A 24,369-nucleotide genomic window follows, 5' to 3' on the forward strand; every position below is an offset into this window, starting at 1 on the left:
GAAAAAGGAATTGGGTGTGAATTTCAAAATAAAAGATGTGAAGTTTTTGGTAAGTGGGAAGTTGTGGAATAGGTAGAAAATGATGAACAGTTGAAAGTTGGAATGGGTTGAATCGGTTGAAAAATGTAGAAATGAGAAGGGAAAAAGGAAATATTGGAGAATTGGGTGTGAATTTCAAAATAAAAGATGTGAAGTTTTTGGGAAGTTGTGGAATAGGTAGAAAAATGATGAACAGTTGAAAGTTGGAATGGGTTGAATCGGTTGAAAAATGTAGAAATGAGAAGGGAAAAAGGAATTGGGTGTGAATTTCAAAATAAAAGATGTGAAGTTTTTGGTAAGTTGTGGAATAGGTAGAAAGATAATGAACAGTTGAAAGTTGGAATGGGTTGAATGGGTTGAAAAATGTAGAAATGAGAAGGGAAAAAGGAATTGGGTGTGAATTTCAAAATAAAAGATGTGAAGTTTTTGGGAAGTTGTGGAATAGGTAGAAAAATGATGAACAGTTGAAAGTTGGAATGGGTTGAATCGGTTGAAAAATGTAGAAATGAGAAGGGAAAAAGGAATTGGGTGTGAATTTCAAAATAAAAGATGTGAAGTTTTTGGGAAGTTGTGGAATAGGTAGAAAAATGATGATCAGTTGAAAGTTGGAATGGGTTGAATCGGTTGAAAAATGTAGAAATGAGGAGGGGAAAAGGAATTGGGTGTGAATTTCAAAATAAAAGATGTGAAGTTTTTGGGAAGTTGTGGAATAGGTAGAAAGATAATGAACAGTTGAAAGTTGGAATGGGTTGAATGGGTTGAAAAATGTAGAAATGAGAAGGGAAAAAGGAAATATTGGTGAATTGGGTGTGAATTTAAAAATAAAAGATGAAAACGTGAAAATTTTGAATTTGGCAAGTTTGGGAATGTCCCCAATGTGATTTGAATGTGTTGAATTATGTGAATTTCAAACTGGAACAACGTAAATGTGAAATGTTGAATCTGCCATTAAGAATGAATGGGGAAAAAATTGCCGGAAATTTGTGAATTTTGTGAAAACGGAAAATTTTTGGAAGGAAAAAAATGTAAGCACCCATGTCATGAATATTTGGAATAAGTGAAAAGTGGAACGGAGTGAATCGGTTGAAGTATGTGGAAGTAGTTAATCAGCGAAAAAGTGAGCGGAAGATGTAGAATAATAATAAAGTACAGGAATAACAATAGTGTGAAGGTCTTCACCTTCACACTAACTAGAATTTGCAATTCCTGAAGAAATTGCGTGTGAAGGTGAAGAAGTTGAATAAATATTTAAGGAATGTTGCAGAATGATGTTGAAACGAGTTGAATCGGTTGAAAAATGTAGAAATGAGAAGGGAAAAAGGAATTGGGTGTGAATTTCAAAATAAAAGATGTGAAGTTTTTGGTAAGTTGTGGAATAGGTAGAAAAATGATGAACAGTTGAAAGTTGGAATGGGTTGAATCGGTTGAAAAATGTAGAAATGAGAAGGGAAAAAGGAAATATTGGTGAATTGGGTGTGAATTTCAAAATAAAAGATGAAAACGTGAAAATTTTGAATTTGGCAAGTTTGGGAATGTCCCCAATGTGATTTGAATGTGTTGAATGATGTGAATTTCAAACTGGAACAACGTAAATGTGAAATGTTGAATCTGCCATTAAGAATGAATGGGGAAAAAATTGCCGGAAATTTGGGAATTTTGTGAAAACGGAAAATTTTTGGAACGAACAAAATGTAAGCAACGGTGTCATGAATATTTGGAATAAGTGAAAAGTGGAACGGAGTGAATCGGTTGAAGTATGTGGAACTAGTTAAGCGTCAAAAAAGTGAGCGGAAGATGTAGAATAATAATAAAGGACAGGAATAACAATAGTGTGAAGGTCTTCACCTTCACACTAATAATAAAGGACAGGAATAACAATAGTGTGAAGGTTTAACCTTCACACTAATAAAGGACAGGAATAACAATAGTGTGAAGGTTTTACCTTCACACTAATAATAAAGGACAGGAATAACAATAGTGTGAAGGTCTTCACCTTCACACTAATAAAGGACAGGAATAACAATAGTGTGAAGGTCTTCACCTTCCAAAGCTTGGAAGGGATCAGGCCTTGATGCCCTAAGGCACCTTACTCAGGTGAAATGTGAGTGTGTGTGATGTATCTATATTTAGATACGCACATGCACACACACGCATGCACACACACGCATGCACACACACGCACACACGCATGCACACACACGCACACACACACACACACACCTAGTGTGACAGAGAGAGAGAGAACAATCAGTTTACTTTTTTTAAATAAAAGATGCCTAATGGGACCGTCAACCCACGTGACAGCACCATCCTCATGGGGCGGATCTAAAAAAGAAAGACAGATTAAACATCACTACTTCATGAAAGAGAGGGAGCGGAAAGAGAGAGATTGATCTTACAGCAGAGACAATGCCGTCTGTTGTGAAAAGGACACCCTCCTCATGGCGGATGTCCTTCAAGGCTCTGCCAATGCTTGGAGGGTACAGCAGAGCTGTCCCCCTCACCTCCAAATCTGGCGTCACCTCTATCGCCCCAGCCACATAAATACTACTGTTGTGCCGGGAGAGGAGGACCCCTTTTTCTTTTCCCCGGCCAAAATTAATAAATCTAAAAGTGCCTCCAACAGAGACATCGGAGGCTAAATTTTCAAAAAGAATGAATTTGCACAAATGGTGGCCATCACAGAGGGCCACCACTGTATTACAGTGGGAGGCCGTAGCCTCCACCGTGCCATCCTCTTTAAGGACCCATCTTGAATATTTTGTTGTGGTTTTTAAGGCCACCACTTTGGCCGTGACCGCTGCTGGCAGTTGGTGGAACGTCCACAGGTTTTCCATTCTGAAAAAAAAAATGAAAATAATAACTGATCATCAGAGACATAATTACAACAGCACTTATATATGGTTTAGTTAGTCTACATGATGACAGAAATTGGTTATAAAATAGCAGCCCTACCCCTTTGGAAGGACTATGGTTAATGTCCTAAATGGCTATTGTTTAATTGTTTTTTGTTGTTTTTATCTATCTATCTATCTATCTATCATTTATTTATTTATGTATTTATTTATTTATTTATTTATTTATTAAAAAATCCCAATGAACTACTTCCAAATTTGTGTATTTTGGAAATTGTTAAGCGTTGACTCCTTTGATCTACAATTTCATTCCCTACATAATTTTGGAAGCTCATATCATGTTGGTGCCTGTGCATTAGTTCCCACAGAAAACATTTTAGCACTCTAAAATGTGTGATTATACATTGATATGTGCACTCAAAAAAAAAAACGCTTTTATGAAAAACAAATACAGCGGATTGTAAAACACATTACAGAACCTGTGAATCTTACAATTTAAAACTATAATTCCTTACAAAATAACATTTGCGTACAAAACAGATAAATCCAACAGAAATTTTAATCCAATTTACCATGACTGCCTTCATTTTCTCACTTAAAATGTGCAAGGAGACATTGCTTATTTTACATCTGATCACATTCAATTTCACTGGAAATCATCAGTACAATAGCATTAATAACTAGAATTTGCAATTCCTGAAGAAATTGCGTGTGAAGGTGAAGAAGTTGAATAAATATTTAAGGAATGTTGCAGAATGATGTTGAAACGAGTTGAATCGGTTGAAAAATGTAGAAATGAGAAGGGAAAAAGGAATTGGGTGTGAATTTCAAAATAAAAGATGTGAAGTTTTTGGTAAGTGGGAAGTTGTGGAATAGGTAGAAAATGATGAGCAGTTGAAAGTTGGAATGGGTTGAATCGGTTGAAAAATGTAGAAATGAGAAAGGAAAAAGGAATTGGGTGTGAATTTCAAAATAAAAGATGTGAAGTTTTTGGGAAGTTGTGGAATAGGTAGAAAAATGATGAACAGTTGAAAGTTGGAATGGGTTGAATCGGTTGAAAAATGTAGAAATGAGAAGGGAAAAAGGAAATATTGGAGAATTGGGTGTGAATTTCAAAATAAAAATGTGAAGTTTTTGGTAAGTTGTGGAATAGGTAGAAAAATGATGAACAGTTGAAAGTTGGAATGGGTTGAATCGGTTGAAAAATGTAGAAATGAGAAGGGAAAAAGGAATTGGGTGTGAATTTCAAAATAAAAGATGTGAGGTTTTTGGTAAGTTGTGGAATAGGTAGAAAAATGATGAACAGTTGAAAGTTGGAATGGGTTGAATCGGTTGAAAAATGTAGAAATGAGAAGGGGAAAAGGAATTTGGTGTGAATTTCAAAATAAAAGATGTGAAGTTTTTGGGAAGTTGTGGAATTGGTAGAAAGATAATGAACAGTTGAAAGTTGGAATGGGTTGAATGGGTTGAAAAATGTAGAAATGAGAAGGGAAAAAGGAAATATTGGTGAATTGGGTGTGAATTTAAAAATAAAAGATGAAAGCGTGAAAATTTTGAATTTGGCAAGTTTGGGAATGTCCCCAATGTGACTTGAATGTGTTGAATTATGTGAATTTCAAACTGGAACAACGTAAATGTGAAATGTTGAATCTGCCATTAAGAATGAATGGGGAAAAAATTGCCGGAAATTTGTGAATTTTGTGAAAACGGAAAATTTTTGGAAGGAAAAAAATGTAAGCACCCATGTCATGAATATTTGGAATAAGTGAAAAGTGGAACGGAGTGAATTGGTTGAAGTATGTGGAAGTAGTTAATCAGCGAAAAAGTGAGCGGAAGATGTAGAATAATAATAAAGTACAGGAATAACAATAGTGTGAAGGTCTTCACCTTCACACTAATAAAGGACAGGAATAACAATAGTGTGAAGGTCTTCACCTTCACACTAACTAGAATTGCAATTCCTGAAGAAATTGCGTGTGAAGGTGAAGAAGAATGATGTTGAAAGAAGTTGAATCGGTTGAAAAATGTAGAAATAAGAAGGGAAAGAGGAAATTTAGGAAAATTGGGTGTGAATTTCAAAATTGAAAATGTGAAATGTTTGGTAAGTGGGAAGTTGTGGAATAGGTAGGAAAATGATGAACAGTTGAAAGTTGGAATGGGTTGAATCAGTTGAAAAATGTAGAAATTAGAGTAGAAAAATGAAAGTTAGGAGAATTTGGTTGAATTTCAAATTTGGAATATTTGGTAAGTGTGGAATAGGTAGGCAAAAGATGAACAGTTGAAAGTTGTAATGGGTTGAATCGGTTGAAAAATGTAGAAATTAGAGTAGAAAAACAAAATTGTAGAGAATTTGGTTGAATTTCATTTGAAGATTTAGAATTTTTGGTAAGCGGGAAGTTGTGGAATAGGTAGGCAAAAGATGAACATTTGAAAGTTGGAATGGGTTGAATCGGTTAAAAAATGTAGAAGTTAGAGTAAAAGTTGAAAATTGGGTGTGAAAATGTAGGTAAGTGGGAAGTTGTGGAATAGGTAGGAAAATGATGAACAGTTGAAAGTTGGAATGGGTTGAATCAGTTGCAAAATGTAGAAATGAGAGTAGAAAAACAAAAATTCGGAGAATTTGGTTGAATTTCAAATTTAATTTGAACAGTGCATTCAATTATGCATCAACATTCATGCATTCATGCATTCGTGCATTCATGCATTCGTGCATTCATCCATGCATTCATCCATGCATTCATTCACACATTCAATTTTTGTCACGTCACCCTGCACACGAGTGACAGTGATGGGTATCCCATCTTGTGGTATCTTCGGGGGCTGGCTGAAAGTTTTTTGCCAGATCTCAAGCTTGATGCTTGTCACTTCGCCCGAATCAGACACAACCTCCACCACCTCTTCCCCATAGAGGATACCACAGACAGTTAGGATGAGGCTGGAGTTGCAGGCCTGTTGAATAAAATAAAAATCTAATTAGTTTTTATGAATGGAAAACAACGTTTACCAAAGGCTAATCATGCCTCCAAATAAAGCAAGTGGGAGCAGTAAAGCCATCCTAAAACACAAAAACGTTCTTAAAGCAATGCGACAGTGAGCGCCCGGCGCGCTGCGGGCGGTCGCGCGATCGGACCAAATTAAGCTCCCTGCGCACTGAGGTACACTTCAATTTTGGAAAGTACATCAGGACGTTACAAATATTTTCTAAATTTCAGCGACGGCTCTGTCACAATAATGCGACCAGCGCGGAGCAGTTGCGCGGTCGGCAGCGCGCTACGGTTGCGCGCTGGGCGGAACGCTGCAATTGCGCGATGGGACAAAAATGAGCAAATAAAGAAAAAAAATCTTAAAAAAGTGAATTTTTTAGTCTTGGAACGGATTAATTTGTTTTCCATTGTTTGTAATGGGAAAAATAGATTGGGAACCTGATCCCAGTTGATCTCGGAAAAGAGAATAATAAGCAATAAGCAAGCACCTTTTCAATTCCACTGCTATGAAGCCATTTACTAACCTTTATTTCTGTGTAAGTTGTAGAGTGGAGCATTACTCCCGAATCGTTCACCCGGGCACTCAGGTGGGTGAATAGGAAGGAACCCCCTACCTTCAACTCTAGGAGATTAGCCTCCCGCCAAAGGCCAATTTTGACAGTGGCTTCATCCTGCGGTAGTTTAAAAAAAGTTTGTGTGCAAAGTGCTAGAACAGGGGAAGTACAAATGGCTACTTACTTTTTTCAGTGTCAAACTCCGAAATGGCGCAAGGTGGTTCCCTCTCTGGCGCACCATGCGGATTGGACGCATCTAAAGTGGACCAAATAGATATCACAATTACAATAATTATGTTTGACAATGAGCGTGTCATGTGTCAGTGTACACAACCTTAACGATGACAAAAAAAAAAAACTTTTGGTACCTTAGTACTAAACAGAGGATTTCAATGATTTTGTGTGTGTGTGTGTGTGGGTGGGGGGCTTTGCATACGCATGCATGTACATTATTGCACATGCATCATGTCTTCACAGGTGTACACAAATACATGTGTGTATATGCGCATTTGTGGGTGCAGGTGACTTACATCGGTAATTATGCCATCCAGTGACACCATCTCCTCAGGTAGTTTTTTCACTACTTCCTGAGGAGATGATGCCACTGAGTTGGGGTAGACCAGGGCCCTGGCCTCTTCTTCCAACTGTGGGCTGGTCTGCACTTCCGCCCCGATGAAGATTTTGGAGCCGGGTTTAGTGAGGAGCAAAAGGCCCCGTTCGTCGACACCAAAGTTTAAAAAAATTTAACTGTTGCCCTCTGTGACGAGGGCTGCCAAGTGTTCAAACAGAACTACTTGATAGGCTTTCTTGTCGTCACAGAGGGCAACAGTCACATTATTATGCTGGCCTTGCATGGACAAGGTGCCATCCGCACCACAAATCCAGCTCCGCGCTCGGACAGCACTCCTGATTGCGACAACTTTTGCGCCAATCATTTTTGTCGCCATTCTGAAAGCGAAAAAAAAGAGAGAAATTGACTTGTTTAGTTTGTAGATGACAAATCGCAAATTATTCATTTAATAATTACAATTATAATACATCTGACTGACTTATTTTATTAACTACACAAGATATCATTACCATATTAAAATTGGATAAAAATAAATGAATACCACGTATAATGAAAAAAACACAATTATTTAAATGTTATACTGAAAAGAAAGAGTTTCCCAGCAATGATTTTTAACATCCACCAGATGTCAGTGCAGAGTGACAAAGTCGATAGTTCATGGGTGTGTAGCATATCAAGACTGCTACAAATTAACACTGGGCAATGATTCAATACTACTGATCTTACTCGGTCAGTACATATCAGTGCTTAGAGTTGCAATGTCATCTGCTATATAATTTTGGAAGCACATTTCATGATGGCGCCCGTGCATTTTTATTTTGGGGCTAACCGAAATCAAAGATTTTAATAAAAGAACACTGTAAAACGTTTTTATCCATTTACGTGTGGCGACTACGAGGTGTCGTCTGAAATAAATGAATTACGCGTTGTATATCTTTCCAGAAATGTCGTTACTCCGTAACGCAGAGTGAATACATAATGGGTGTGGCGCGTCCATCTTGTTATATGGCGGCAAATGCACACGGCGGACGATAGTGTATAATACTTAAACAAAAGAGCAATAAAATGGGGAATCCTCCGTCATAAATAGGAACGCAAAACAAACATGTATTTTCGACTGACTAATTAATGACTAATTACAAGTTCATTTGCTATATGCGCATTTCGTAATGGCGGCCGTTTTTTTTTTTGCTCCAGGGGAACCGAAGATGTGAATGCACGAACTCCCTAAAAGTCCGTCCTGAGAACAGGAGACTAATTTTTCTATATGTACAGTAATAACATGTAATAGTACAGTAATTGAACTGTGACGTTCGTAATTAACTTCAGTTTAAAGTGAGGAAGTGCTACTTTCCGCACTATCGCAACAATCCTGGTTAAAATTTAAGCATATACTCAGGGTTTTTAATAAAGTTGTGAGAAAATCGCGGTTTGCGGGTGAGATTTCTGAAAAGCCACTTACCTTTCTCGTCTCCAAGCTGATAATGAGACCGTGTGCATCAATTATTCCCCACCCACTTTTCGGCGGCGCGAAAGTTCTTTGCGAAGTCTGTAAAGGGTGTGTAACTTTTTGCCGTCGCGTCACAACTTTATTACACACAGAAAAAAAACAGAGAGCGGAACACATCGCTCTAAATTCGTGTGAAATATGATTACACAATTGAGTGAACATGTGCATGTTTATATTTACGTGAACTCAATGCTTTTAGATCTCCCCCCCCCCTTAAAACGTGAAAAATGGTAGCGTCCACTTTAAGTAAAGCCAGAAAAAAGAAATAGGTAAACACGCGTAAAATCACGCGATACGTGACGATACGATTGAGTGGCCATGTTTCAGCATCTTTACAATAAGGTCATGATAGTAATAAAATAGTTGTACAGTAATGGTAATAACTATAATCGCCACGGTTTACGAGATTTCCGAATATTTTTCAAAGTATTTCAATGCAACATGATCAGTACAGTCGCGAAGATAAAATAATATACAGTATATCAAGTTAGTGAGTAGTGTGAAAGTAATGAATGAACATGCAGAGTTTAAATAAAAAATAAGTATTTAATTACAGTTTCATATCAACACGGAAAAGACCTATTTTCTATTAAAGAAGGAATTCAATAAATGTAAATTATGAATAATGTCATTCAAAACAGGTTCTTTTATACGACAAATCACAACATAAGTTGTCAACATACACTTTATACGTTTCTTTCTAAACAAGAATGAAAAAAAAAACAGTTGCATGGTGCTTTTTGGACCAAAAATACAGTATGATATTTGTTGTTTTGGGCAGAATCGAATATATAATGCGTGAGGAGAAGCGGTAAAATGAAAGAGTGCTTCCTGACAAATGTCCTTTTTGGCTACTCACAGAAGAATCAGGAGAAGTCATGTGTGTTTGGGAGTTTGTGTTCCATGATGCAGGCCTCCCTTGTACAAGTCTTCTTGAAATGCGTGGCTCTCGCTGTGCCGCAACATAATATCATAATCAATTCATGTTGAGGAGCAGCGGTAAAATTAAAGAGTGCTTCCTGACAAATTTCCTTCTTGGCTACTCACAGAAGAATCAGGAGAAGTCATGTGTGTTTGGGAGTTTGTGTTCCATGATGCAGGCCTCCCTTGTACAAGTCTTCTTGAAATGCGTGGCTCTCGCTGTGCTGCAACATAATATCATAATCAATTCATGTTGAGGAGAAGCGGTAAAATTAAAGAGTGCTTCCTGACAAATTACCTTCTTCGGTGTTCCGATCATCCAGATGTCCCCATTTGGCGAGAGTGACTTTTGCACGTCCAACACCAGATCTTAGTCTATTTAGGCATTTCCACGTTGCATAGTTGGTGTCTGCTCCTGGGGGCATTGTCTCGCTTGCCTTAAGCTCCATTGTAGTTTCTGGTGGAAGATTGTCAAGTCTTTCTTCCCACCGAGTGACTCTTTCACTGCCTATGCTCGGTGTTCTGAGGGGCGGGACACTTTTCAGAAAACGTTTCCTGGACTTAAGGCGGCTTTTGGCTGGCACATGGCCGAAGAGAGGATGTCTTCGGTCAGTGGACTGTGGATGAGCCGCTTTCGCCAGATAAAAGAAACTGTTAAAATACAGAAGAGTGAAATAGCAGCATTTACTGTCTTTTGAAAGAAAGATAAAACATGTCTCATGATGAGAAACTTACCTAGTCTGTTTTGTGTTCTCGCCTCATGATTATGACGTAGAAAAAATATAATACATAAATAAAGGAAATAATTAATGTGAAAAACAATTAAAAATAAATAAAGTTTAAAAGGCCTTCCTAGAACTCATCTTTAAAATGTGATTGTAAAAGTTAAAAAGTTACATCGAGTTAAGGGAAGGCTTGTAGAGATTTTCAAAAGCCTTGGCCTTCCCTTAACTGAACTTGAGTCCACACCAACCCCCATTCCATCTCAACATACAGGCCCATCACCAACTTATCACCACAGACATGAGTTCAGCTACATCAACTTTCCTTGTCTTTACATTTATGACCACCTTTACTCATGATACTTTTTAATCACAGTTTCATGTATGGCTTTACTCACAGTTTGTTTCCATTTATCACTCTTATATGATTTGCCTGGGACCGTTTAAAAATGATAAAAGTGAATCCAAGTAAAAAAGGCCACTCCTCTCCATCTCCCCTGCACTCACTCCGAAGCATGCTTCTCGTGTCAAGCCAAACCTTTGCCATCAATAACTATTTTCCAATTCAATGTTTTCTCCATTCGTAATGCCAGCCAGGCAACAGGTTTATTGCTAGCACCAAGCAGAAACCTCAGTGTACTAAATTGGGGTGGATTTCATTATGTTTGCCACCAATTTATATGATCAGTACAAAGCTGCTTTTGCAGCTATCGCTATCCACATGGGTCGGTAGTTATTTTGCATGTGGAAATTGTGAGGCTTCTGCCTAGCGCCAACATTACGTTTACCATTCTGAGCCACCTTGGCCCCAGATCCCATTTCATCTCAAGTCAAGAAATCACCCACCACATCCCACCACTAATATTATACACTTACGCCATTCGACGTCTGTCCTCGTTGTTTTCCCAACTACTGAAACACATGATTTAGATTTGACTTAACTTTCACTGGTCAAAACACAGAAAACCGGATCGCGATAGCTGTTGTACGTTGGCACGACACCTGAATAAAGAGCACAGAGGTCGAGAGAAAGAAAAAGAGGTCAAGTAATGAGCACTTCCACTCCGGATCCCACCTCTCCTCAAGTCAACATATCACCCACCGCATCCCACCACTATCATGATACACTTACGACACCGTTCACGTTTCGATTTCCACCCTTGTTTTTGAAAAGGCTGAACCGCACGATTTAGCTGTGACTTACCTTTCACTGGTCAAAACACAGAAAACAGGATTGTGATAGCTGTAGTACGTTTGCAGGACACCTGAATGAAGAGCACACTGTGGTCGAGAGACAAAAATGAGGTCAAGCAATGTGTTTTTGTCAGTGGTAGCAGCGGTTATGAGTTGCGTGTAACCTTTTGAGCGAAACAAATCAAGAATGGGCTTGAATGAGGCAGATAGCATATCTTCATTAAAATCTCCGCATACCAAGATCTGATGATGGTCCATTACTTCAAGGTACCGCAAGAGATTTCCCAAGCTCGGCAGAAAAGTGCGCAGACTGTTGCGTGGAGGCCTGTAAACGGCAGCAATCAACACATTGAGGGGAGCTTCAAGTTTCACCACAACAAATTCAATGTCGGTCACACCCTGAATGTATTTCTTTTCCTGGGCTGCGATGTGACTTTTGACACAAATACCTACGCCGCCACCAAGTTTTGTTGCCAAGTCAGGACAGTTTGTGTAAGAATCACTTCGGTTCCTGTGAAACATCGTGTAGCCTTCCAAGCAAGCGCGTCCATCGGCCACTGATCCTTGGAGGTGTGTCTCTGTGAAGCACAGAACATCAGCAAAAAGCAGTTCGTGATGAGACGCGATGTCTTGCACGTGACAAGACAGCCCTTCGGTGTTATGGTGGAGGACAACCAGGTGATTTGCCCGATCTACCGACGGCATCACGTGAAGGAGGGGCATGACGCTCTCCAAAGAATCCTCTGCCATCTCAGCAAGAGCAGCAGTGATGAGTGGATTTGCATAAAGTCTTCTCTCATCCATATGCAGAATATGCAGACCACTGAGCGAAGTCACTCTACTCAGAGCTACGTACCCCATGCCGTGTTCGAAAACACCTTTCAGCGAAACTGCAGCCTCTGACGTTGTCATGCCTTGTACCTTATGGATCGTGCAGGCAAAAGCAAGCTTAATGGGAAACTGTCGGCGCACCACGCCACCCTTCTTCAGCTTGTCCTCCTGTCTGTCAATGTACACAGGGTTAGCGGCGCGTGCTGTCTTACTCACGTGATCGAGTTCCAACCCAAGTTTCTGGACACGTGCTTCGTTTGGATAGTTCACCAATTTGACAACTTTTGCAAACATCCCATTGCACAGACCTGATTGAACATCAACGTTGCGTGTGATCATAACACGAGCACCCAAGGCAACTTGGATTGAGTCCGGGAGCTCATTCTTAGCGCCTTGCACAGGGGAAGCTTGCCTTGCCATTCTGCCAGTTTCTTTGTCTTTCTTGTAGTCATCCGCGTCAATTTGCACAATGTCCTTATGAAGCAGATTCAGCATCGCGGAGTTATGGCCATCTACCTGTTTGTTGGTGGCAAAAACATGCAGAATATGCTTCGGACACATTTCTGGGGAAGTGTACCTCGTCGCAAGGAGAGCTCTGTCCAGTTCCGACAGTTCATCAGACTTTTCTTTGACGCGGAGTCGGTTCAGCAGTTCAGCAAAGGCGACATCGTCTTTCTGCCTCATGATTTCGCTGAGCGTGATCTTTGTGAAGTTGTCACGCCAGTGGTCCAGCCGCGTGGGATCGTACACGCACAGAGGTTTGGACTGTCCCACAGGAGGGAGCTGAAAGAAATCTCCAACAGCAAGAACAGACATGCCACCAAAAGGTAAATCGATGCCTTTGATTTGTTTCAACCTGGCATTCACGTAGGCAAAGAGGTCTTTCGACACCATGGAAATCTCATCGATGATGAGTATTTGGGCGATGGACAGGTCGGCTCTGACTTCGTCCAGTTTATTGCCCAGGCCGTGGTACGGGGGTTTGAGACTTCTCGGCAGTTTGAGTAGACAATGCAAAGTCGTCCCGGAAATGTTGAACGCCGCCGTGCCGGTGAAAGCCGCGAGGACAACCGTTTGCTTGGAAATGTCGGCCTCCTCAGCCAGCCGTGGTAGTCTCTGCAGTATTTTGGTAGCCTCTGCGTGGATACACTTGATCAGATGCGATTTGCCGGTCCCGGCGCCACCGTTGATGTGGTAGAAGAACTGCTCAGTCGGCTTTGGGCTGCACACACGTTTTATGCACCAATCTCTGACCTTGTAGAAGACGGACGCTTGCTTTTGGTTCAGGTTACGATACATGTCGCGTAACACTGCGGGATCGATGGCAGCGGCCTCTGTCACGATGGACATTGGTGTTGTTTTGGACCTGACGTTATAGTCCGGGACATTTTCCTGCACGTTGTCATTCGGGTCCTGTCTCGCGTTGATTTCCTCAACGCATTCGAGTCTTTGCAACTCACTCTCGGGAGCCAGGTGGCACCATTCGTTTATGACGAGCCCACTGTCCTCCACTTGTTGGATGGCATTGTCGATGTCTCGACTGTATTTCTCGTACCTTTCTCTGTTCCTTCTGACAATTTCGCACACACGCTCCACAGAGTCGTTATATGGTAACTGTACACAGGCGTGATCGTGAAACAACTGATACGAGGGACAGCGTTCAGATTTTAACTGGCAATCAGCACGATGAGGCAGGTACAGCTTGAGCAAGGAGCAGTAATATTCCTCCGGATCCTTTTGTTCAGAGTATTTGCAGTATTTGATGACCGCGTGTTTTTCTGTTCTTTTCTGGACAAACCCCATGTCGTTCAGCAGAGGCAAAACATTCTTACCTTTGACTTGTTTGCCATAAACAATTCTGCACGTTGATGCAAAATCAGCCAAGCACATGACTTCGAATTCCTCCGTTTGAGGTCTGCATTTGTATTTGTCCGGCAGGCCAGTCATCCACACTTCATGAGATTCCTCCGTTTTGCCCTCAAGGAGTGAGAGAGGATAACTCATTTTCAGCGCATTGTCACTCGTTTGTACAAATACCACACTGCGGGAGGACTGTTTCATATGCAAGCCGCACGCGCGTGCGACACATTCCTGAGCACTCACTTCTCTTTTCTTGCAGTACGCTTGCATGATTTGCTTCATTTCATCGCTCTCGTTGACATTTTCGCTGCGGGAGTTTTCAATAACCGATTTCAGGTATTGGCTCAGACCGTGTTCAGCTTTGCTGATGTAGCTGCAGATGTAGGCGATGCAAGAGTAGGCATTCAGGATGTATTGGATGTCCAGGTTTCCATCCCACGCAAGAAGCAAATGGCGGTTGTAGTTGTTGACCCAGCAGTCCTTCGGTTCTCGCTTAAGCACCACGGAACTCGACGAGGCCGTCATGCGCAAACAGTTCATGTACTCGTCACCGGTGAGCTTACATTTAGCCAGTAGCTGAGGCAAAGTCAGGGATGACGTCTCAGGCTCATTCAGCAGACTTAGCACGGGAACAAGCTTGGCATTTGACGCCGACCGATTCTCCTTGTGTTGATCTCGACTGTCGTCGTCAACGGGCGCAGGTCTGACGATCATGGTTTCATCGCACGGTTGTTTGGGGAATCCAAAGCGGCAATTCGCACCTTGGTGTTTGACACACGTTTTGGAGTGACTTTTGCTGTGCATCTGAACCTCTGTGACCTTTTTGTACAATTCCGGTTCCTTCTGCGGGTCCGGCAGCTCAGCCGAGATGTAGCGAGACACAAAATGACAGATGGCTCCATCTGTGGCTTCCTCAAATACAGGGGCACCTCGAACCCAGATGAGGCAATGAATGTGAGGACTTCCTCTGTGTTGAAACTCCAGTCGGTAAAAATAGTCGACGACCTCGCCAATCGGTCGCGCCGGAGAGAGGATCAAATCTCTGAACAGAGCTTCCACACGCTTGTCAAACATGCGCATCGTCGTCACAGGATTGCTGCGTAGAATCTCACACTTGGTCGCCCAGTCAAGTTGGGCGAAATTCACTACTTCACCTTGTTGCGCTTTGATGGCAGTGATTACCTCTTGCCAACGCATTTCGGCAGCAGAAAATGTGCAGAAGAACGTGGGTGTGCCCAGCTGCCGGATCATAGCAAAAAGATCTTTGGTGGTTCTCTCCCAATAGGCCGGCGTACCTCTCAGCGGCGTCATGAATCGGACAGCATGTTTGCTGCGCACCAATTTCTCAACTTCACGTTTGTCCTGAAGCATGGCATTGTTTATCCTTCGACCATCCCTGGTAAAAGGCTTACCTTTGCGTAGCTGTATTGTCATGCTCGACGTGGCCTGGTAGATTTCAGTCACAAACTGGGCAAAGAACAAGTAGTTGGTATCTCGAGCAAAACGTTCGTCCACGCAACACAGACGCGTTTTGAAATATTTGCTTGGTGTGAGTTTTATTGCTCTCTGTTCATCAAGGGTGTTTTGACCAGTGGGAAACTGCACTGGAAAAGCCATGGCCTCAAGTTTGGGAGTCTTGAAAAAGCTTACTGGGTTGTTTCTTTGTGCAGGAGCAACACAATAAATGCCCTCTGTAAAACTCATAATTTCCTCTGACACATCATTCGGTTGGAGACATGATTCAAGTATCACTCCACCATTTGGTTGATCACCGTCTTCCGCATTTTCTGGTTGCTGTTTGTTACCGCTGTTGTCATCTTGTGAGTCGCTGTTCATCCCACACAGAGCATCACTCTCAAATCTGTATATCTCCTCCAGAGCTTCCTCATTGTACTCACTGTCGCTCATTTCCGCTTCATCGGAGCTGCTCTCATTGTCAGTGAGGGTTGGGTCGCAAAGGTCCGCATCGTCGCGAATAGTGATGTTGCTGTACTGTGGATGAACTTGTTTCAGTTTAATCAGAGCACTCATTAGCTTGGACCAAGTGACAGTTTGAAACAACTGATGGCCTTTGTAGCAAAGCCGTCTCTTCAGTTTCACTCTCAACATCTGTGACTTACTTCTTAGTCTCGGCAAGACATTGACCGTCTCTTGTACTTCGGATGGCACGCACACCACATTTCCACGAATGGCTCGTTGTTGACCTTTGGGAAGAGGTACGATTTTGGCAAATGATATGCATTTTGAAATGAGGTGTCTCTCCAGTATGTTCAATCCACACAGTTCCTTTGGAATATAAGAGAGTGTGAGATTGTTCGCAACAGCAAGTGCAGGCATTTTACCATCTTTGAGGTGACTATAGCAAGTGTGACATATCCACTCCAGTTTTCTTTCAGCCGGTACGCTGCACGAGGCCTGACATTCATCATCGCAAATATGGACAAATTGTCCCGTGAGACAACTTGCAACAACGTGTGTGTTTTTTTTATAAAACCTACGTTGACAAGGGCGTACTGGGTTCACAAACAATGCTCTGTGGCAAACAGTGCAGACAAATGTGGGGCCATTCTTAATTTGGGCTTTGAATAGCTCAACAGCTTTCATAATCACACAGTCATTTCGCTCCCTACAGAGTTGGTTTATGACTTTGTATTTTTGTAAAAGCGTACTTGCTCTGCGTATTGTTTTAGTCCTCAGTGAATCAGATTTTGTTTTCATTATGCGCCTCATGATTTCCTGATGTTTTAATCGGAATTCTGGGTTGTTTAAATAACGGCGTGTAATGTAATAGCGCTGCCTGTTTCGAAACCCAACATCGTCACGGTAACGTTTTGTGATGTACGAACGCTGTCTGTTCTTAAAGCCAACATCGTCACGGTAACGTTTTGTGATGTACGAACGCTGTCTGTTCTTAAAGCCAACATCGTCACGGTAACGTTCTGTGATGTAAGAACGCTGTCTGTTCTTAAAGGCAACATCGTCACGGTAACGTTCTGTGATGTAAGAACGCTGTCTGTTCTTAAAGCCAACATCGTCACGGTAACGTTCTGTGATGTAAGAACGCTGTCTGTTCTTAAAGCCAACATCGTCACGGTAACGTTCTGTAATGTAAGCCCGTCGTTTCATCGTAAAACACTCATCTGTCCTATAACGACGTGAGAAACGGGAACGGTTTTTCTTCTTAAACTCATGATCCGTCTGACAACGTTGTGTAAAATAGGACTTATGTTTGGAACAAAAACGCTTGTCCTGTTGATAACGGGTTGTAAAATAAGCCAATTTCCTTTGTCTTACCTCGGCATTTTGACTGTACTGTTCCTTCTCTTTAGAGTTCTTCATCATTCTCTTTAGTTCCTGTTTTTTACGTCTCACTTCAGATTTTTCTTTTAACTTTTCCTGCGCTTTTATTCGTCGTTGGAACTTTGCCCTACAAGATTTTCGAATTTTGGACACATTTGGCAGCTGTTTACCTGTTGTTGGGACAACCACTTCACTGTCATCGATACATTTTTGGTAGTGACGTTCACCTGAACACGGTGTAGTCTCGCTCGTCTCAACACATGAGACAATCTCAGCAACAGGTCTGCTTGCGGCAGCGTCGATGTTCATCACGGGAGGTAACCGTGTACATGGCGCCATCTCATGGTTACTCACGGGAACGTCAACAGGTTCAAAGCAGATCGGTACAAGCTCATACGGCTCATTACCAAAGCAGTTCAAGCTTGTATAAACCTCCGTCAACTTATCGATCAGGTCGGACACACATGTGAAGAGCATCATGACCGCTGTGCCATTGTCAGCATGGAGGCCATCTCGTCCTCTAGAGTGGGGATCAAAAAATCCATACCTGCCTTGGCGGTCTCGGAAAACAGCAATGCACGTTAGCCGCATAATCAGAAGCGCATAATTGACCTCAGAGGTCAAGCACTGGAGTCTGTCACGAAGGTTCAGAAAGAGCTCATCTCCGTAGAAAGAGGTGAACAAACCACCCATTGACTGACTCTTTATTAAGACATGCTGCTTAGAAAAACCACGCACAATCCCTGGAAGTTCATCAGCCGTCAGAAATCTGTCCAAGAAGCATCCTTGGGCTTTCAATGCAGCAACAGTACATGTATACAGTTCATTGCCAACATTAAGAACAGCATCAAGGTCAGAGCTGGTCAGGTGATTGAACTCCTGCAAGAAAGCCAGAAATGTAACAGAGTTAGCCACACATTGACTGTTTCTGAATTCTCCATATCTCGGATGAGCTTGGCTGTGAGATGCCAACACATACGTTACTAAATGAGGTTGCACAGAAGCCGTGGCTGCAGCGGGAATGTCAGGCCCAGTGTTACAGGAATCGGTCTCAAATTGTGCAATATTGGCACGGTGATGATCAATCTCAAGATGTGCATCAAGGGCACGTTCAGCGGTTTGACAAAGTGGATCATGGCCACGTTCGTCAGTTTCAAAGTGCGGATCATGACCACGTTCAGTTTGACAAAGTGGATCATGGCCACGTTCGTCAGTTTCAGAGTGTGGATCATGACCGCGTTCAGTTTCAAAATGTGGCTCAAGGCCATGTTCAGGTTCAAAAAGTGCAGTATTGGCACGTGCGAAGTCATTATGCCGGTATAGGTAAGGTTGGATCACTGCATGTAACTGGCGGCGGGGAGCATCGACGTTTGGCACGTCGCTCCCAGCTCAACTTTACAGCCTGGGATCGCCTTCCTTTCCTCGGCATGTCAAGTTATCAAGGATGTGAGATAGAAGGAAGACAGAAGACAAAAGATAGAGCAGCCACAAGAGAGGGTATAGGGGGTCAGCCGCTACAGACAGAAATACAGGTCCACGGAGCGTCGCAGAAATACAGGTCCACGGAGCGTCGCAGAACCACAATTCACAAAGCTCTGCAGGAGAAAAACAACAAATATCAATAAGCCACAATGTAAGTAGTCATGCTTTCAATTTACAGCTACCTCAAAGCAAAATTACATTATAATTGATTAATTTATTTATTAAAAGACATTACATGAACATTGGAAAAATCAGATGCATAACTGTTTTAACTGTAATTTTATCTTGTATACGAAGAGGCTTATTAGTGAGAAGAATTTGGTCCAAATGAATTTGTGGGTGGTATAGCACATCGTGAAAATATTATGGCACAACAGTTACAATAGCAGCAAGGAAATACAATGTAATGATGTACAGTGATGGGCACAAGAGAGGGTCCACGGAGCGTCACAGAACTACAGGTCCACAGAGCGTCGCAGAACCACAGGTCATGGAGCTCTGCAGGAAAAAAAAGAACAAATAGCAATAATCTACAATGTAAGTAGTCATGCTTTGAATTTACAACTAACTCAAAGCAAAAGTACATTTTAATTGATTAATTTATTGATTAAAAGACATTACATAAACATTGGAAAAATCAGACGCAAAACTGTTTTAACTGTAGTTTTAACTTGTATACAAGAGGCTTATTAGTGAGAAGAATGTGGTACAAATGAATTTGTGGGTGGTATAGCACATCATGAAAATATTATGGCACAATGTAATGATGTACAGTGACGGTTTTTATCGCACTAGAGTTTATGAGATGGAGAAAATGAAACTTTGATTATGGCGTAAGCATGTCTAACTTACAGTATACAATGTAACCTCAATGGAAATGGTACAGTGACCCCAATTATAACGTCAAAGAATGCTAAACTAATAATTTGCTCCTGGATGATTCTTTTGTATCAGATCAGGTATAAGTAATTTTGGCATCTGGCATGAGAAAAGAGACCTGGATTTTCAACTTCAGTGCTCAGTACTTAACCAAAAGCACAATAAAAAATACATGAGCAGAGTAGTCATAATTAAACAAGCCATTGACTAAACAAAGAAATTGACTAAACACTGAAAGAGTGACATTGAGTGACCAAAAGTAATCACTGTTTCAAAACTATCATCACAGGAACTACAAGTAGAATCGCTTTATCATGATTATAACATAAAATTGATTGACTGAATCATTGTTATATGACCACAGTATTTTTAAAAGCCAGAACATGTCTACTTTATATCTACATTTAGACATGAGTTTTAATCTCATGACAGCCTCAAATGTCAGCATGATGCCATATGATTACTTTTAATCCCTTCATGATTTAAAAACATCTATTTGTGGAATCTAAGTGAACGCGAGGGGGAAAAAAACTACAGTATGACGTCATATTTGGTCGCCGATTTGTGGCCTACAAGTAAACGCGAGGGGAAAACTACAATATGACGTCATATTTGGTCGCCGATTTGTGGCCTACAAGTAAATGCGAGGGGAAAACTACAATATGACGTCATATCCGGTCGCCGCGCGCCACCGTAAAAATCCCAATGAAATAACGACATTTATATACATATTATTGCGATTATTGAAAGAATCAAAGTTTGATATAAAATATTTAATTCGACACAGCAACCGCCTCTTATGTTGAACGTCTTTACGCCTATTGAACTCCGGAGCCGTTGCTATTGGACGTTTAGCTAATGCTAGCTAGCTAGCTAGCGGCGATGCTTCACTGACAAAATAAACCAAATAAACGACTTCTTATGTGAAGCATCGCCGAAGCTAGCAACCAAACGGCGCACACGCGAAACAATCTGGGATCAGACTAACAGCACAACAGTAAACAGGAGTAACACTTAAATGGCAATACTCACTTTTTGGCAAACACGCACACAATCACAGCAACAGCCTCTCTCGATAGCCGCCAACTGTGACTGATCACTGTGCGCGGGCTGCAACAATCGCGATAAGCGGATATAACTCACGCGAGACTTGGCATGGTGACGTCACTTTCCAACGCAACAATTTAACCCCAAAATGCACATTGATTTTTCAACATAGGACACTGAAACACAACCGGTTGTCAAGATGCGTTGTTTGTCTACTAAACATCAAAATTTATTTATTTTACAGTATGCTTAAGAATAGTGAAAACCATTGCGTTCGATACATCCAAGTAAACGCAAGGGGAGAAACTACAATATGACGTCATATCCGGTCACTTCCTGCTTGCCTAAGGGCACTTCCGGTGTGCCTAAGGTCACTTCCGGTTCATTTGGGGTCACTTACGGTTTGATTTGGGGCACTTCTGGTTCATTCTGGGTTCATTGGGGGCACATCAGGGTCAATCCAAGATGGCCGCCACACTGGAATTGGGGGTCAAGGGTTGAATTGTGGAAGCATAGTGGAAGTGGGGGTGAATTTTATTTTATTTATTGTTTATTATTTATGGTTTGTGCCTTCTTGTTTTTGTTTTGTGTCGCCTACTTGTATGTCTCGTCACCGTGGGATGGAGGAAACGGAATTTCGGTTTCTTTGTGTGTCTTGACATATGAAGGGATTGACAATAAAGCTGACTTTGACTTTGACTTTGAATGGGAGTGAATGTGGGAAGCATAACGTGAATAAAGTGAATAAATGTGGAATGGGTTGAATCGGTCAAAAATGTAGAAATTAGAGTAGCAAAACAAAATTGTAGAGAATTTGGTTGAATTTCAAATTTGAAAGTTAGGAATTTTTGGTAAGTGGGAAGTTGTGGAATAGGTAGGCAAAAGATGAAGAGTTGAAAGTTGGAATGGGTTGAATCGGTTGAAAAATGTAGAAATGAGAAGGGAAAAAGGAATTGGGTGTCAATTTCAAAATAAAAGATGTGAAGTTTTTGGGAAGTTGTGGAATAGGTAGAAAAATGATGAACAGTTGAAAGTAGGAATGGGTTGAATCGGTTGAAAAATGTAGAAATGAGAAGGGAAAAAGGAAATATTGGAGAATTGGGTGTGAATTTCAAAATAAAAGATGTGAAGTTTTTGGTAAGTTGTGGAATAGGTAGAAAAATGATGAACAGTTGAAAGTTGGAATGGGTTGAATCGGTGGAAAAATGTAGAAATGAGAAGGGAAAAAGGAATTGGGTGTGAATTTCAAAATAAAAGATGTTAAGTTTTTGGGAAGTTGTGGAATAGGTAGAAAAATGATGAACAGTTGAAAGTTGGAATGGGTTGAATCGGTGGAAAAATGTAGAAATGAGAAGGGAAAAAGGAATTGGGTGTGAATTTCAAAATAAAAGATGTGAAGTTTTTGGGAAGTTGTGGAATAGGTAGAAAAATGATGAACAGTTGAAAGTTGGAATGGGTTGAATCGGTGGAAAAATGTAGAAATGAGAAGGGAAAAAGGAATTGGGTGTGAATTTCAAATAAAAGATGTGAAGTTTTTGGGAAGTTGTGGAATAGGTAGAAAAATGATGAACAGTTGAAAGTTGGAATGGGTTGAATCGGTTGAAAAATGTAGAAATGAGAAGGGAAAAAGGAATTGGGTGTGAATTTGAAAATAAAAGATGTGAAGTTTTTGGTAAGTTGTGGAATAGGTAGAAAAATAATGAACAGTTGAAAGTTGGAATGGGTTGTATGGGTTGAAAAATGTAGAAATGAGAAGGGAAAAAGGAAATATTGGAGAATTGGGTGTGAATTTCAAAATAAAAGATGTGAAGTTTTTGGTAAGTTGTGGAATAGGTAGAAAAATGAACAGTTGAAAGTTGGAATGGGTTGAATCGGTTGAAAATGTAGAAATGAGAAGGGAAAAAGGAATTGGGTGTGAATTTCAAAATAAAAGATGTGAAGTTTTTGGTAAGGTGTGGAATAGGTAGAAAAATGATGAACAGTTGAAAGTTGGAATGGGTTGAATCGGTTGAAAAATGTAGAAATGAGAAGGGAAAAAGGAATTGGGTGTGAATTTCAAAATAAAAGATGTGAAGTTTTTGGGAAGTTGTGGAATAGGTAGAAAAATGATGAACAGTTGAAAGTTGGAATGGGTTGAATCGGTTGAAAAATGTAGAAATGAGAAGGGAAAAAGGAATTGGGTGTGAATTTGAAAATAAAAGATGTGAAGTTTTTGGTAAGTTGTGGAATGGGTAGAAAAATAATGAACAGTTGAAAGTTGGAATGGGTTGTATGGGTTGAAAAATGTAGAAATGAGAAGGGAAAAAGGAAATATTGGAGAATTGGGTGTGAATTTCAAAATAAAAGATGTGAAGTTTTTGGTAAGTTGTGGAATAGGTAGAAAAATGAACAGTTGAAAGTTGGAATGGGTTGAATCGGTTGAAAAATGTAGAAATGAGAAGGGAAAAAGGAATTGGGTGTGAATTTCAAAATAAAAGATGTGAAGTTTTTGGTAAGGTGTGGAATAGGTAGAAAAATGATGAACAGTTGAAAGTTGGAATGGGTTGAATCGGTTGAAAAATGTAGAAATGAGAAGGGAAAAAGGAATTGGGTGTGAATTTCAAAATAAAAGATGTGAAGTTTTTGGTAAGTTGTGGAATAGGTAGAAAAGTAATGAACAGTTGAAAGTTGGAATGGGTTGAATGGGTTGAAAAATGTAGAAATGAGAAGGGAAAAAGGAAATATTGGTGAATTGGGTGTGAATTTCAAAATAAAAGATGAAAACGTGAAGATTTTGAATTTGGCAAGTTTGGGAATGTCCCCAATGTGATTTGAATGTGTTGAATTGTGTGAATTTCAAACTGGAACAACGTAAATGTGAAATGTTGAATCTGCCATTAAGAATGAATGGGGTAAAATTCGCCGTAAATTTGTGAATTTTGCGAAAACGGAAAATTTTTCGAACGAAAAAAATGTAAGCACCCATGCCATGAATATTTGGAATAAGAGAAAAGTGGAACGGAGTGAATCGGTTGAAGTATGTGGAACTAGTTAAGCGCCAAAGAAAGTTAGCGGAAAGCTAGCGCAAAATGTTGTAGAATAACAATAGTGTGAAGGTCTTCACACTAATAAAGGACAACAATAACAATAGTGTGAAGGTCTTCACCTTCACACTAATAAAGGACAGGAATAACAATAGTGTGAAGGTCTTCACCTTCACACTAATAAAGGACAGCAATAACAATAGTGTGAAGGTCTTCACCTTCACACTAATAAAGGACAGCAATAACAATAGTGTGAAGGTCTTCACCTTCACACTAATAAAGGACAGGAATAACAATAGTGTGAAGGTCTTCACCTTCACACTAATAAAGGACAGGAATAACAATAGTGTGAAGGTCTTCACCTTCACACTAATAAAGGACAGGAATAACAATAGTGTGAAGGTCTTCACCTTCACACTAATAATAGAGAATGGAGTAGAATAACATATGTGTGAAGGCCATCGCCTTCACACAATTACCTTGTTGAATTTGTCTGCTGGTCACTGTTGCTAAACAGCCTTCCTTTGGACAATGACAGTTTTCCACACAAGTTTACAGTCGATACAGTCTTGTAGGGTGAGTGGCGCAATGGATGAC

The 24,369-nt window shown here is 40.6% G+C and overlaps 1 long non-coding RNA gene across 2 annotated transcripts; it reads right to left on the reverse strand.

Annotated features, from left to right (window-relative positions):
• Window positions 1-5,731: 5,731 nt before the first annotated feature.
• On the reverse strand, window positions 5,732-7,127 carry LOC119134963. 2 transcript variants are annotated; one of them, XR_005100440.1, is made up of 3 exons: window positions 6,617-7,127; window positions 6,403-6,549; window positions 5,732-5,843 (listed from the first exon to the last, which is right to left on the reverse strand). It is a non-coding gene; the product is annotated as an uncharacterized LOC119134963 (long non-coding RNA). The 2 variants fall into 2 exon arrangements; XR_005100439.1 differs by lacking the exon at window positions 6,617-7,127 and having other exon boundaries at window positions 6,403-6,568.
• Window positions 7,128-24,369: the final 17,242 nt, after the last annotated feature.

This window comes from Syngnathus acus, chromosome 15, assembly GCF_901709675.1.
Source record: "Syngnathus acus chromosome 15, fSynAcu1.2, whole genome shotgun sequence".
Classification (NCBI taxonomy): Eukaryota; Metazoa; Chordata; class Actinopteri; order Syngnathiformes; family Syngnathidae; genus Syngnathus; species Syngnathus acus.